This window comes from Zingiber officinale, chromosome 8A (assembly GCF_018446385.1).
Source record: "Zingiber officinale cultivar Zhangliang chromosome 8A, Zo_v1.1, whole genome shotgun sequence".
Lineage (NCBI taxonomy): Eukaryota > Viridiplantae > Streptophyta > Magnoliopsida > Zingiberales > Zingiberaceae > Zingiber > Zingiber officinale.
This window is the reverse complement of record NC_056000.1, coordinates 89,878,633-89,893,682: the sequence shown is the minus strand read 5'-3', so window position 1 is coordinate 89,893,682 and position 15,050 is coordinate 89,878,633. Positions and strand designations below refer to the sequence as shown.

Sequence of the window (15,050 nt, the reverse complement as noted above, 5' to 3'; positions counted from 1 at the left end):
CGGTTCTGTTTAGAAAAGGTAGCAAAATTTATTTAAGAAGTTAACAGAATATTGGAGATTATAAAAGGGATAAGTTAGGAGAGGGTTTTATTTCCCGTGACCTAGAAACCTTTCTCCTCTCCTTTCTTCTGCGCGTGACAACGGTGATTTCTTGGGCGAAAACAAGCCAGAGCTAGGCTTCTCTCTAGCGGCCGGCGACGGGAAAATCCTGAGAGTTCTTCACCTCGTTAAGATCCTCTCGTCAAAGAGAAGTCGTGGGCACGAAGAATAGCCAAAATCTCAAGCTCTCCGAAAACCCTAGAAGCCTAATTCGGATTGTAAGACCAAGAAATCAAGGTAAGTGTTACTCACCTACGGTAAGGGTAGTTTTGAGCTTTGATTTAGTGTTTCTTTTAGTTTTCGGAATATGCTGTAAAGGATTGTGGTTGCTTGGGAATTTACAGTAGATCCAAGATTTGTTTTTCCCTTGTAATTAGATATTCAGATTTTTATGTGAGCTTATAGTGCAGATTTTAATTAAGCCTATAGTGCAGATTTTAATTAAGCTTATAGTGCAAACTTTTAATTAAGCTTATAGTGCAGATTTTAATTAAGCTTATAATGCAGATTTTTATGTAAGTATATAGTAAGATTTTAATTAAGCTTGTAGTGCAGATTTTAATTAAGCTTATTGTGCAGATTTTTATATATGCTTATAGTGTAGATTTTAATTAAGCTTATAGTGCAGATTTTAATTAAGTTTATATGCAGATTTTTGGTGGACTTATAGTGCAGATTTTAATTAAGCCTATAGTGTAGATTTTAATTAAGCTTATAGTGTAAATTTTTATATAAGCTTATAGTGCAGATTTTAATTAAGCTTATAGTGTAGATTTTAATTAAGTTTATAGTGCAGATTTTTAGTGGTACTTGTAGTGCAGATTTTTGGTGGAATTTATAGTGCAGATTTTAATTAAGCCTATAGTGCAGATTTTGATAAAGCTTATAGTGCAGATTTTTATGTAAGCTTATAGTGCAGATTTAAATTAAGCATATAGTCTAGATTTTAATTAAGTTTTTAGTGCAGATTTTTGTTGGAATTTATAGTGAAGATTTTAATTAAGCATATCGGTAGATTTTAATTAAGCTTATAGTGCAGATTTTTATGTAAGCTTATAGTGCATATTTTAATTAAGCTTATATTGCAGATATTAATTAAGTTTTTAGTGCAGATTTTTGGTGGAACTTGTAGTGCAGATTTTTGGTGGAATTTATAGTGCAGATTTTTGGTGGAACTTGTAGTGCAGATTTTTGGTGAAACTTATAGTGCAGTTTTTAAAAAAAGATTATAGTGCAATTTGGTTAAGTATTATAGTGCAGAATTTATGTTTGCATAGTATGCAGAAATAGTGTAGTAAAGAATGCAGAATCTTAATTAGTATAATATGCAGAATTTTGATTAGCATAGTATGCAGATTTTTGTTTATGCATTTCAAAGTTAGAATTTGTTTAAACATTTCAGTTTTTAAAGAAACATTCTTTTATTAGAGGTATTAACAAGTATAAGAAAGATAAAGAAAAGAAAGAAAAAGGCCAAGACCTTAAGTAGATCCCAAAGTCAAGACTTTAGGGATTTTGGCACACAAGGTGCTCGTTAAAATGCCAAGGCATTTAAAGAAGAAGTAATTAAGATAAATCAGCTTATGAATAAGTATTTTACTTTTATCAGTGGCACTGTGCTGGACTCTTAGTTGTCCTTGGGTTGGGCTCCCATAGTCGTCCCTAGGTTTAGATAACCTAGTAAACCCTACTAGATTCGGGACTAGCAACATCGGGTCTAGTTAGGGATGCGCGTATAGCAAGTACAGTTGTCAGGCCCATCAGCAACATGATTATTATTTTTATCTATTATGAAAACAGTTTTCAAAACTTCACAAATCAGTTACGTGAAGACAATTCAGATTCAGCATTAGCCTAGCATCAGTTTAGCTCAGTTTATGTATCAGTTCAGTTAAACTTATTATTCTGAAGTATAAATGTATAAGTTTTGAACAAGTGAAATAAGTTTTACATGTTTAGCATTTCAGCATGTCTTGTTTCTTTACTGTTAGATGAGCATGAGTAGTAGTTTCTTTTGATCATTCAGTTTCTAGATTTCTTTCAGCTTACATGCATACTCGAGCTTTTGTGAGATAGATAGCGCTTACTAAGCAATTTTGCTTATAGTTGCATTTCCTCTTACTGCAGATAAAGGAAAGGAAAATCTATAGCAAAGGAAGGCGACAAGGGGGTGCGGATGGATGTGTGATGCCTGGACTATAGAAGCCTTGGGCTTTAGCATAAGAATTTACTTAAGATTGCCGTGTATTTAGAATTCTTTCATTTAAATTTTTATGCACATTAGACCTATCATCTGAGTTGTGTTAATATTGCATTCATGTTCAGATTAATACATATATTTTAGCATGATTAGATTGATATGTAGTTTTAGATGTGAACATATACTTGAGTAGTATGTATAGATTAGTCATTTAGTTTTCTGCTGCTAGTTAATAGCATGTTTAGATAGTTTATGTGTTGATCTTTACATGTGAATAACTTTTATTAAGTAAAGTTAGTAGTCTAGTAGCGCTCCACCCTCACAGACTAATAGTGAGGAGGGTGGGGTGTTTCAAGTTGGTATCAGAGCAGTTCCTATTCTCCAGCATCACACATCAGCACCAACCTTGCCGTCTTCAAGTAAGAAAGTATTTAAAATTCTTTTATTAGTATGCTTTTCCTTATTAATTGTACCATAGAGAAACCCTTAGAAATATTTGTTTATAAGTTCTAAAGTGAGATAAAAGTTTTTGAGCGCTGAGCAAAGTAACAGTTAAGGACAAGTACCCTCTTCCTAGAATAGATGATCTATTTGATCAGTTAAAGGGGGCAATAGTGTATCAGTTAAAGGGGGCAATACTGTTCTCTAAAATAGACCTGCGCTCTGGGTACCATCAGTTGAAAGTGAAAGGAAGTGATACACCTAGAACAGCTTCCAGAACCAGATATGGACACTACGAATTCGTTGTCATGCCATTTGGGGTGACTAATACACCTACGGCCACCAGGGACTTTATAGCAGGTCTTCCAAGGACCACTAATGGGTACGATGCGATATGCGTGATAGTGGACCGAGAAGTTAAGAAGACTAAGGGACAAAGAAGTACCACTAGTAAAGGTCATCTGGCAGAACCAGAAGCACGAGGAAATTTCTTGGGAGCGTGAGGGCAGCATGAGCCAGAAATATCTAGAATTATTCTAAGTTCAAGGATGAACTTTTTATAAGGTATAGGGGATTGTAACGACCCAAATTTTCACATTCCAAGTCCTAATAGCATTTAAAAATATTTAGAAATGCTTTAGAAATATTCTAGAGATTTTTAGAAATTTTTAGAGTATTTTTATGCAAATTTTGGAGTTCGTTTGGTATTTTTACTAAACGAAAGAAGTTTCGACAAAAATAATGTCCAAGCCGAGATTCGAACCGGAGACCTCCGCCCGAGTCAACTCTTAAGCGAATCCGGCTGACCAAGTGCCCAAGAGGGCGTTGCTGATTAAATGGAGAACAAAATTTATTTAAGTAGTAGTTAGGAAATATAAAATAAATGGGAATAAAAGGTTCGGATGAGGAATCAAACCCGCGACCTCTGACCCGGTCAGAGGTTTCGGCGAAACGTGGCTAGCCAAGTGTTCAAGGGTGCATTGCTGATTAAAGGAGGAGTGAAAATTATTTAAGTGGTAGTTAATAAAGAGAAAATAAATTAGAATAAAAGGGTTGCGGCCGAGATTTGAACCCGCAACCTCCGACCCGAACCGAACCTTAAGCGAATCCGGCTGACCAAGTGCCCAAGCGGGCGGTTCTATTTAGAAAAGGTAGCAAAATTTATTTAAGAAGTTAACAGAATATTGGAGATTATAAAAGAGATAAGTTAGGAGAGGGTTTTATTTCCCGTGACCTAGAAACCTTTCTCCTCTCCTTTCTTCTGCGCGCGGCGATGGCGATTTTTCGGGCGGAAAAAAGCCGGAGCTAGGCTTCTCTTCGTCGGCCGGCGAAGGGCAAATCCTGAGAGTTCTTCACCTCCTTAAGATCCTCTCGTCAAAGAGAAGCCGTGGGCGCGAAGAAGAGCCAAAATCTCAAGCTCTCCGAAAACCCAAGAAGCCTAATTAGGATTGTAAGACAAAGAAACCAAGGTAAGTGCTACTCACCTACGGCAAGGGTAGTTTCGAGCTTTGATTTAGTGTTTCTTTTAGTTTTCGGAATATGCTGTAAAGGATTGTGGTTGCTTGGGAATTTAGAGAAGATCCAAGATTTGTTTTTCCCTTGTAATTAGAAATTCGGATTTTTATGTGAGCTTATAGTGCAGATTTTAATTAAGCCTATAGTGCAGATTTTAATTAAGCTTATAGTGCAGACTTTTAATTAAGCTTATAGTACAGATTTTAATTAAGCTTATAATGCAGATTTTTATGTAAGCTTATAGTGCAGATTTTAATTAAGCTTGTAGTGCAGATTTTAATTAAGCTTATAGTGCATATTTTTATATAAACTTATAGTGCAAATTTCAATTAAGCCTATAGTGCAGATTTTAATTAAGTTTATAGTACAGATTTTTGGTGGAACTTATAGTGCAGATTTTTGGAGGAATTTATAGTGCAAATTTTAATTAAGCCTATAGTGCAGATTCTAATTAAGCTTATAGTGCAGATTTTTATATAAGCTTATAGTGCAGATTTTAATTAAGTTTATAGTTCAGATTTTTGGTGGAACTTGTAGTGCAGATTTTTGATGGAATTTATAGTGCAGATTTTAATTATGCATATAGTGCATATTTTAATTAAGCTTATAGTGCAGATTTTTATGTAAGCTTATAGTACAGATTTTAATTAAGCTTATAGTACAATTTTAATTTAGTTTATAGTGCATATTTTTGGTAGAATTTATAGTGCAGATTTTAATTAAGCCTATAGTGCAGATTTTAATTAAGCTTATTGTGTAGATTTTTATGTAAGCTTATAGTGCATATTTTTATATAAACTTATAGTGCATATTTTAATTAAGCTTATAGTGCAGATTTTAATTAAGTTTATAGTGCAGATTTTTGGTGGAACTTATAGTACAGATTTTTGGCGAAATTTATAATGCAAATTTTAATTAAGCTAATAGTGCAGATTTTAATTAAGCTTATAGTGCAGATTTTTATATAAGCTTATAGTGCAGATTTTAATTAAGTTTATAGTTCAGATTTTTGGTGGAACTTGTAGTGCAGATTTTTGATGGAATTTATAGTGCAGATTTTAATTATGCATATAGTGCATATTTTAATTAAGCTTATAGTGCAGATTTTTATGTAAGCTTATATTGCAGATTTTAATTAAGCTTATAGTGCAATTTTAATTTAGTTTATAGTGCATATTTTTGGTAGAATTTATAGTGCAGATTTTAAATAAGCCTATAGTGCAGATTTTAATTAAGCTTATAGTGCAGATTTTTATGTAAGCTTATAGTGCAGATTTTAATTAAGCTTATAGTGTAGATTTTAATTAAGTTTATAGTGCAGATTTTTGGTGGAACTTGTAGTGTAGATTTTTGGTGGAATTTATAGTGCAGATTTTTGGTGGAACTTGTAGTGCAGATTTTTGGTGGAACTTATATTACAGTTTTAAAAAAAAAGATTATAGTGGAGTTTGGGTAAGTATTATAGTGCAGAATTTATGTTTCCATAGTATGAAGAAATAGTGTAGCATAGAATACAGAATCTTGATTAGTATAATATGTAGAATTTTGATTAACATATTATGCAGATTTTTGTTTGTGCATTTCAAAGTTAGAATTTATTTAAACATTTCAGTTTTTAAAGAAGCATTCTTTTATTTGAGGTAATAACAAGTATAAGTAAGATAAAGAAAAGAAAGAAAAAGGCCAAGGCCTTAAGTAGATCCTAAAGTCAAGAGTTTAGGGATTTTGACACACAAGGTGCTCGTTAAAATGCCAAGGCATTTAAAGAAGAAGTAATTAAGATAAATCAGCTTATGAATCAGTATTTTACTTTTATCAGTGGCACTGTGCTGGACTCTTAGCTGTCCTTGGGTTGGGCTCCCATAGTCGTCTCTAGGTTTAGATAACCTAGTAAACCCTAGTAGATTCGGGACTAGCTACCTCGGGTCTAGTTAGGGATGCGCGCATAGCAAGTACAGTTGTCAGGCCCATCAGCAGCATGATTATTATTTTTATCTATTATGAAAATAGTTTTCAAAACTTCACAAATCAGTTACATGAATATAGTTCAGATTCAGCATTAGCCTAGCATCAATTTAGCTCAGCTTATGTATCAGTTCAGTTAAACTTATTATTCTTAAGTATAAAATTATAAGTTTTGAACAAGTGAAATAAGCTTTACATGTTTAGCATTTCAGCATGTCTTGTTTCTTAACTGTTAGATGAGCATGAGTAGTATTTTCTTTTGAGCATTCAGTTTCTAGATTTCTTTCAGCTTACATGCATACTGGAGTTTTTGTGAGATAGATAGCGCTTACTAAGCAATTTTGCTTATAGTTGCTGATCCTGTCCGAGCGCTGAGTCGACGGACGCTAGGGACGTGGCACGCTCCGCTGTCTCCGACTGGTGGCGTAGATCTCTGGCGAACCTGCAAAGAAGCCGAGCCGGGAGGGGTTTCCCGGCGACGACCCTCCGATGCTCAAGTCAGGCAACGAGAGAGGCAGCGTAATGTGGCTACAGTAAAGAGTTGCGCATACCTTCGTCGACATTTGGGGGTCCTTATATAGGACCCCGGGGAGGCACGAACACGCTTCTCTATGCGTGCACGCTTCCCCAAACATACCTTAATAAGCCTCTGTCAGAAAAGTACCTCTGGCGCCATTCCGTAATCGTCCGAGCATATCCCGGATGTGACAGTGGAAGCTTCCGCCGTATGATCCTGTGTACGGCTCGGCCGCCAACTCTACTGCTTGTCGGCGGCCGGTGTCTCGAGGATGATGTTATCCCCTGTCTCCTTTATCCTCTTGCGTTTCCTGTCTGTTCCAGGGCCGAGCGGGTCGGCCGCTCGGCGGGCATATAACTTCCGGATCGGTCGTATGCTCGGATGAGACTGCTCCCGCCTATGTTGCCTTGTGCACCGGCCGAACGGACAACCCGCTCGGCCCTTGAAACCTTTTTACCTTAAGCATAGGAAACCCGACCCCTAGTCGGGTTGTCTTTCATTCGGCTCGGTGGGATTCACAGTCGGTCGGCTCGATTCATTCGGTCGGTTGGCCTGCTTTGCCCGATCGGCCGGGTCTCAGGGTTGAATCTCTTGACCTTTGACCTCCATGTGTCGTTGACCTTCCGCCAACGAGGGTCCTCCGCCCTTACCACCGGATCACATGCCTCCCCCTGAAGTCTAGTAGAAGGAGGCACTAAGTCCGACTGACTGGACAGCCAGTCGACCCGAGTGATACCGCCCTGCCACTCGGGAATGTTCCTCCAAACGGTAGTTCGGCCTCTTCCGAGCACTGGGTTTGTTGCCATGTCGATGGTCCTCGCTGACGCCCTTCGGATCTCCTCGGTATTTATGTAAATGGCAGGTTGCTCGGTGGTGCACCGCTGGGGTGCTCATGGGTAGCACGATACAGCGGGGTTGCAGCCGGGATCCCTCCCCGTCATCGCGTACCGGGAGTTGAGAGCATTGCGCTCCCTCACTATGTTTGAGGTAGGAGGATAGGTGTACTCCGACAGCATCCCGTCCACTCGGTCACTCATCAGGGGTAGTGACGGCAGAGTGCACGGTGTCACAGCCCTACCCACTCGGTCTCACCATTGTGTGTGAGATGGCTGACTGGTTGACAGGGGTGACCATGTCATATTGCATCATATGCACGGATTGCATTCGATATGATTGATGCATTTTGGTGATTGCATATGATTGACATGCATACAGGATACATGCTTTTGCTCTGATTACTTTTTATCTCTGTATGTTGACAGTCAGTTGCCCAAGCCTCGCAGGTGAGCACAGTTTATTTCAGTTATGCATTTTCTTATTACTCTTGCTATAGACTGTACTTTATGCCTTTTGCTGGTTGTTGCAGTTTATTTCAGCTATGCATATCTGTTATACTGTTAGGAGACCGTACCGTAGGTTGTACTGTTAGGAGACTGTACTGTAGGCTCTATGGTTTAGTGTACTGTACCATAGGATGTTACTGGTGGTTATATGTTGCTGTACATATCTATTGGATTACCTGCTGAGTTCTTTGAACTCACCCCGTTGTTACTATTTTTCAGGTTGAGGCCGTCGGGAGATATTCCAGTCGCTAGCCCCATTATCGCGAGGATTTTCTTTGTCGGATTATATTTTGCTTTTGCATCTTATATACTTGTATTGTGGGTTTGTATTGTGGACTTTACATTGAACATTCGGGTTTGCTACTTTTGTTTTCCGCTGCGGTTGTATTTTCATTACTTCGTGGATTTGTTTCTTCGTTGTAGTGGAGTAGGCTGTTTACATATATCTTCGGGATTCTATATCGTCTTTCCTTATTAAACTGCGTGGATTGATCATATATTATATCTGTGTGGAATGTGGATATAAACTGCGTGGTTTGTTTCTTAATTGTATTGTATTATTCCGGCCGTGTGTGGCCGAGGTATAGAGACATATGTATACTGAGTTTCATATTGTCCGCCGTACAGGGGAGATGCTGTCGAAATTTCTTCGGACAGGGACTACCTGGGGCGTGACAATTTATTTGGTATCAGAGCTAGGCTCCGATTTCGGATTTTTGTGTCCTGTAGTTTATGAACGTATCTGGATTTTTTTGGCAGGTTGCTCGGTGGTGCACCGCTGGGGTGCTCATGGGTAGCACGATACAGCGGGGTTGCAGCCGGGATCCCTCCCCGTCATCGCGTACCGGGAGTTGAGAGCATTGCGCTCCCTCACTATGTTTGAGGTAGGAGGATAGGTGTACTCCGGCAGCACACCAACCAGCAGCATCCTAGTTCCAACATCAACAATAGCTGAGATTGAGGTAAAGTGTAGGGTAATTGATACATGATTAGTGTAATTAGTTGTGGATCATGTGTATATTTGAATTAGGGTTATGTGGATTGTGATTAGATTTAATTACTTAGATTAATCTAATGGAATAATTAGGGTTAAGATACTTAACCCTAGTCAACTATTAGATTTAATCTAAGTTTAGATTTCTAATATATTGGTGATTAGGGATTAGGTAACTAATCCTAATTAACCATTAGATTAATTAAGTAGATTGAGGTTGTATGGATTAGGGTTTTGCCCTAATTTAGTTTAGGGATTTTATTTAGCTATTCATTTGGATTTAGCTAAATAAAATATATATATTTTGTTTGATACAGGACCTTGATTCGAGACAGACGTCTCGACCTTGGATTGCTTGATCGTACCTTCTATTTGAGGCGGGTACCCTTTGACTTATCTCTTGATAGTGTCTTTTGATATATGCAGTTTATATATACTTGCTAGTGATTGGTAGATTTAGCACTTCCCTGGTTATAGGTTATTCGATACTTGTAGACGGTTACTAGTGATTGGTAGTTTATCACTTCCCTGGTTATAGTTTACTTGATACCTGTAGGCGGTTACTCGTGATTGGTAGTTTATCACTTCCCCTAGATGTAGTTTAGTTGATACCTGATACATGCTTCTATTGATAGCTGCTATACATTAGTCTGACATGCTTTCCTTTCCAGCTATGTTTATCTGGGTTCATAGAGATAAAGGTATTGATTGTGCTTCCCCCTATACTGGATAGAGCTCTCATGATTGAGTCTACTCATCGGAGAGTGGATGCAGATAAGAAGAGGAAGCAGACTGATCGGACTTTCGGACAGACCCAACAGACACAGACTACGAGATAGCAGCAGAGCAGTCGCACTCAGACGGGTCAGGGTACTTCTGGGTCATCTGGCCGATACCAGAAGTCAGGACGATCAGGACGTTCCCGGTCTGCTCAACAGAACCGGAAACAGTCCACTGGTGACCCTTTCTGCACCAGATGCGGATCTCGAGATCACATCACCTCTGTGTGCTCCTTGGGACAGTCAGTTTGCTATCATTGTAAACTACCTGGATACATAAGACGAGACTGTGCGCTGAAGTCTCAACAGGTAGCCTCCGGGATTTCTGTTCCGGAAGGATAATTTGGTTAGTCCGAGACTCAGCGAGGTGTGCCAAAAGCCCAATCTTCGCATCGTCAGCATAGGACAACTTCTCCTGCAGAAGCTGCATATGGCATGCACGAGCAGGAGCATTCCAGTGTCCTTGTGGAGAACCCCACGGCATTCCGCCTTAGTGTTCTCCAGTACTATTCGTCAAGAAGAAGGATGGTACTCTGAGGTTGTGCATCGATTATAGGCAACTGAATGCAGGGACTATCAGAAATAAGTACCCCTTACCACGGATTGAGGATTTATTTGATCAGCTTAGAGATACATCAGTGTATTCTAAGATTGATTTGCGGTCTGGATATCATCAGCTGAGAGTTAGAGATTCTGATATTCAGAAGACAACATTTCACACCAGATATGGACATTACGAGTTGTTAGTAATGCCATTTGGGCTTACCAATGCTCCTGCAGTATTTATGGATCTGATGAACCGTATCTTTCTGGAGTACCTAGATCAGTTTGTTATTGTGTTTATAGATGATATATTGATCTATTCGTGTTCTGAGGAGGAGCACGCATGACATCTTTGCACGGTCTTAGAGACTTTGCGACGACATCATCTGTATGGGAAGTTCAGCAAGTGTGCATTTTGGCTATCCTCAGTTGGTTTTCTGGGACACGTGGTGTCAAGCCGAGGTATTTCAGTTGATCCTCAGAAGATCGAGACTATCACTAGCTGGGAGCAGCCGAAGTCAGTCCAGGAGATCCATAGTTTCTTAGGACTGACTGGATATTACAGACGATTCGTTGAGGGTTTCTCCAGCATTGCTATGCCATTGACACGTCTGACTAGGAAAGGCGTGAAGTTCACGTGGTCAGAGGCTTGTGAGACCAGCTTCCAGGAGCTGAAGCGGAGATTAGTATCAGCACCAGTTTTGGTTTTACCTTCTGGTGATGACGGATTCGTACTTTACACAGACGCATCTCTTCAGGGCTTGGGCGCTGTTTTGATGCAACACGGTAGGGTAGTCTCCTATGCTTCTCGTCAGTTGAAGGAGCATGAGAAGAACTACCCAGTACATGATTTAGAGCTAGCCGCTATTATCCTTGCTTTGAAGATTTGGCGACATCATCTTTATGGTATTACTTTTGAGATTCTTACTGATCATAAGAGTCTCAAATATATTTTCACACAGAAGGAACTCAATCTCCGACAGAGGAGATGGATGGAGTTCCTGAAGGATTATGATTGTACTATTAGCTACCATCCGGGTAAAGCTAATGTGGTTGCTGATGCACTTAGCAGGAAGTCCAGAGGGACTTTAGCTTGTCACCGAGTTTTAGTCACGGACTTGATTCAGGGATTCTCCGAGTTGGGCCTTGAGGAGCAGGGACGGACAGAGTAGGGTATTCTGGTTACCATGGTTGCTCAGTCGTCGATCAGGATGAGGATTCGAGAGGCCCAGGCCGGAGATCAGTTCATTAGCAGCCAGATAGCTTCCGGACAGCAGACCGAGTTTACACGAGATGACGAGGGTATTGTTTATTTCCGAGGTAGATTATGTGTACCTCAGACTCACCCGGTCATGGAGGAGTTACTTCAGGAGGCTCATCGCTCTAGATTTGCTATCCACCCAGGCGGGACCCGTATGTATCGGGATTTGAGGCGTTCCTATTGGTGGAACGGTATGAAAAAGGACATCGCGGAGTTTGTTGCTAGATGTCTTATCTGTCAGCAGGTGAAGGCTGAGCACCAGAGACCTGCTGGTTTACTGCAGAGGATCCCTATTCCAGAGTGGAAGTGGGAGCATATTACTATGGACTTCGTGGTAGGATTGCCTAGGACTCGACGAGGCCATGATGCGATTTGGGTAATCGTTGACCGATTAACCAAATCCGCACACTTTTTAGCGATCCGGAAGACGGATTCTCTGGATCGATTAGCTGAGTTATACTGTCGAGAGATTATCAGATTGCATGGAGTTCCGTTGAGCATTATATCTGATAGAGACCCACGGTTCACGTCCCGATTCTGGCAGAGTCTGCAGCAGGCCTTGGGCACACAGCTTCGTTTCAGTACGGCATTCCATCCACAGACAGATGGGCAGACAGAGCGGACTATTCAGACATTGGAGGACTTGCTGAGGTCTTGTGTCATGGACTTCGGAGGCAGTTGGGAGGACCACCTGCCATTAGTGGAGTTCGCCTACAACAACAGCTATCATTCGGCTATCCAGATGGCACCGTTTGAGGCGTTGTATGGTAGGCCTTGTCGGACAACCGTCCTCTGGGAAGAGGTTGGGGAGGCTCAGTTATTGGGACCTCATAGTAACGATCCAATTTTCCCTATCTCAGAGATCTCGAAGCCCGTAAGAGTTATGCCGATCGAGACGGAGACCCCAGGAGTTCTCCATTGGTGATCACGTATTTTTGAGAGTTTCACCCACGAAAGGGGTGAAGAGATTTGGTCTTCGAGGTAAGCTAGCTCCCCGATATATTGGACCATTCCAGATCTTGGAGAGGATTGGAGCAGTAGCTTACCGTCTGGCGCTACCACCATCTCTAGCTGGCATTCACGATGTATTCCACGTATCTATGCTGAGGAGATACGTATCCGATCCGGCACATGTTCTGTCAGATATATCTGTTCCTATTCAGCCAGATGTTACTTACGAGGAGGTTCCGGTACAGATTCTGGACCGTAGAGAGCGTCAGCTGCGGAACAAGACTGTCCGACTGGTTAAAGTCGGATGGCAGCATCATTCTGACGAGGAGGCTACGTGGGAGCTGGAGGATACGATCCGAGCTCGATACCCCCATCTTTTTACTTGAGGTATGTGGGTTAGAGTTCCTTTCAGCATTTATACTGTTTGGTTATATTTTAGTGTTTGCTGTTAGTTATAGCGAAATTTGGGGACCAAATTTTTATTAGTAGGGGAGGATGTGAGATCTCGGAAAATTTAATTAATAGGGTTATTTGATAAATAGCCTTATAGAATTTTTCCGGAATTTTTAGAAATTTTCTGGGAATTTTACGGAGCTCGTAAGACATGTTTTGAGGGGATCAATTTCGGGTTCGGATTAAACCTGTTTGGGATACCCGTTTAAGTGAGGAAATGTTTTTAATTATAAATTTCCTTTTTCTTTTTCCTCCCCACACGCTGAACCCAACCCGATCCCTCACTTCTTCCCCGACTTCTCCTCCTCCTCCCCGGATCTCCCCTCTGCTCGAAGCCGATCTCGCTTCCTTCTCTGTTCTCTCTCACGGACGATCGGCGCCGACGGGAGCAAGGCTTCAGCTCCGGCGATCACCCTCTGCTGACATCTCTTTCCCCGACCCTTTCCTCTCTCTGTTCCTCGCAAACAACTCGACGCCGACGGGGCTTGCAATCGTCTTCACCGCCTGAGGAGGAGGTCGCCGGAACCTTGCTAGAGGTCGAACAAGGAGGCGGATCCTCCTGATCTCATGTTCTCAGGTCTTCCCCGAGCCTTTCCTTCCCCGATCCTTCTGGGTTTTGCCGATCCTTTCTTCCCCGATTCGATCGCTGGCTTGAAGATGACCTAGGGTTTCGAAGGTAATCTATTAAACCTAGCTGTGGATATTAGAGCTTCGGTTTTCTTCTCTGTTTACCGATCCTCATCTTCTTGGCGGTGGAATTAGGTCACGGATTTGGAGAGGTTGGAATCAGGGAGGTGTTGTTGGATTAGGGGAAGGAATCGGATCAGACTCGTGCTAGGTTTTCCCTTGATCGGATCAGTGGACCTCCACCTCCTTGCTGTTGATTGAGGTCTCGAATTGAAGGTGAGTTCTTGTTGGAATTATGTGTTGCTTGATCAGAGATCATCATTTCATGTTGATATGTGATCTTTGTTTTGATTCCTTCTTGATCCTATTGATTCCAGTGAGGGGAGGTGAGGTTCCATTCTTGCTGTGGAATTGTGTTTGGTTCCGGCAGTAACAATCACCTCAATCCAGCATCAACAGTAGGTTCGATCTGCTCTGTTCTATTTGTGAACTTTCTGATTTCGGCAGTAAACCATCCAGCAACAACAACAACTGGATTTGAGGTAAGGAATAGGATAATTGATCTTGTTGTAGATCATGTTTCGGAGTTGAATTCTAGATGATCTTGTTCTAGATTGGAATTAGGGTTTTACTTAGTGGTTTATGTGGAGGGATTTTGATACATGTTGTAACTAGTTGTTAAATTGCGTAGATGTAATTGTGTAGAATAAATCCAATGAAATGGTTAGGGTTAGGGTAATTAACCCTAATCAACCGTTGGATTTCTAATCTAATTGGTGGTTAGGGATTAGGTAACTAACCCTAATCGACCATTAGATTTAAATTGGTAAGTTGTGATTGATGTGATTAGGGTTTTGCCCTAATTTAGTTTTAGAGATTTTATTTAGCTATTCATTTGATTTAGCTAAATAAAATATATACATTGTTTGTTGACACAGGACTCTGATTCGAGACGGGCGTCTCGACTTCGGATTAGGACTGGATTGTACCTTCTCTTTGAGGCGGGTACCCTTTGACTTATCTTTTGATAATGTCTTATGATATGTGTAGCTTATATATACTTACTAGTGGTAGATATCAGATTATTCTTTCTCTTGGTCTTAGCTAGTTGATACCTATCACATGCTTCATCTGTTAGTTGCGTTACTTCAGGATTGGATATTTTATCTCTTGCCATGTGTATATATGTTCATAGAGGTGCATATCTATAGTGCTCTACTCTACTGATTAGTTGCTGTACATGTGTGATACATGCTCTTGGATTCATGATACTTATATCCTTGTTATATGTGAGGTCTTTGGATTTATGCTGTTTATATCATGGTTATATATATGCGTTTACCTTTTGGGCACACACATATA

At 40.5% G+C, this 15,050-nt stretch overlaps 1 long non-coding RNA gene across 1 annotated transcript; it reads left to right on the top strand.

Annotated features, from left to right (window-relative positions):
• The first annotated feature begins 13,232 nt into the window (after window positions 1-13,232).
• Window positions 13,233-14,686, top strand: LOC122012041. Its single transcript, XR_006120098.1, has 4 exons — window positions 13,233-13,737; window positions 13,824-13,964; window positions 14,066-14,230; window positions 14,627-14,686. It is a non-coding gene; the product is annotated as an uncharacterized LOC122012041 (long non-coding RNA).
• The last annotated feature ends 364 nt before the right edge of the window (window positions 14,687-15,050 follow it).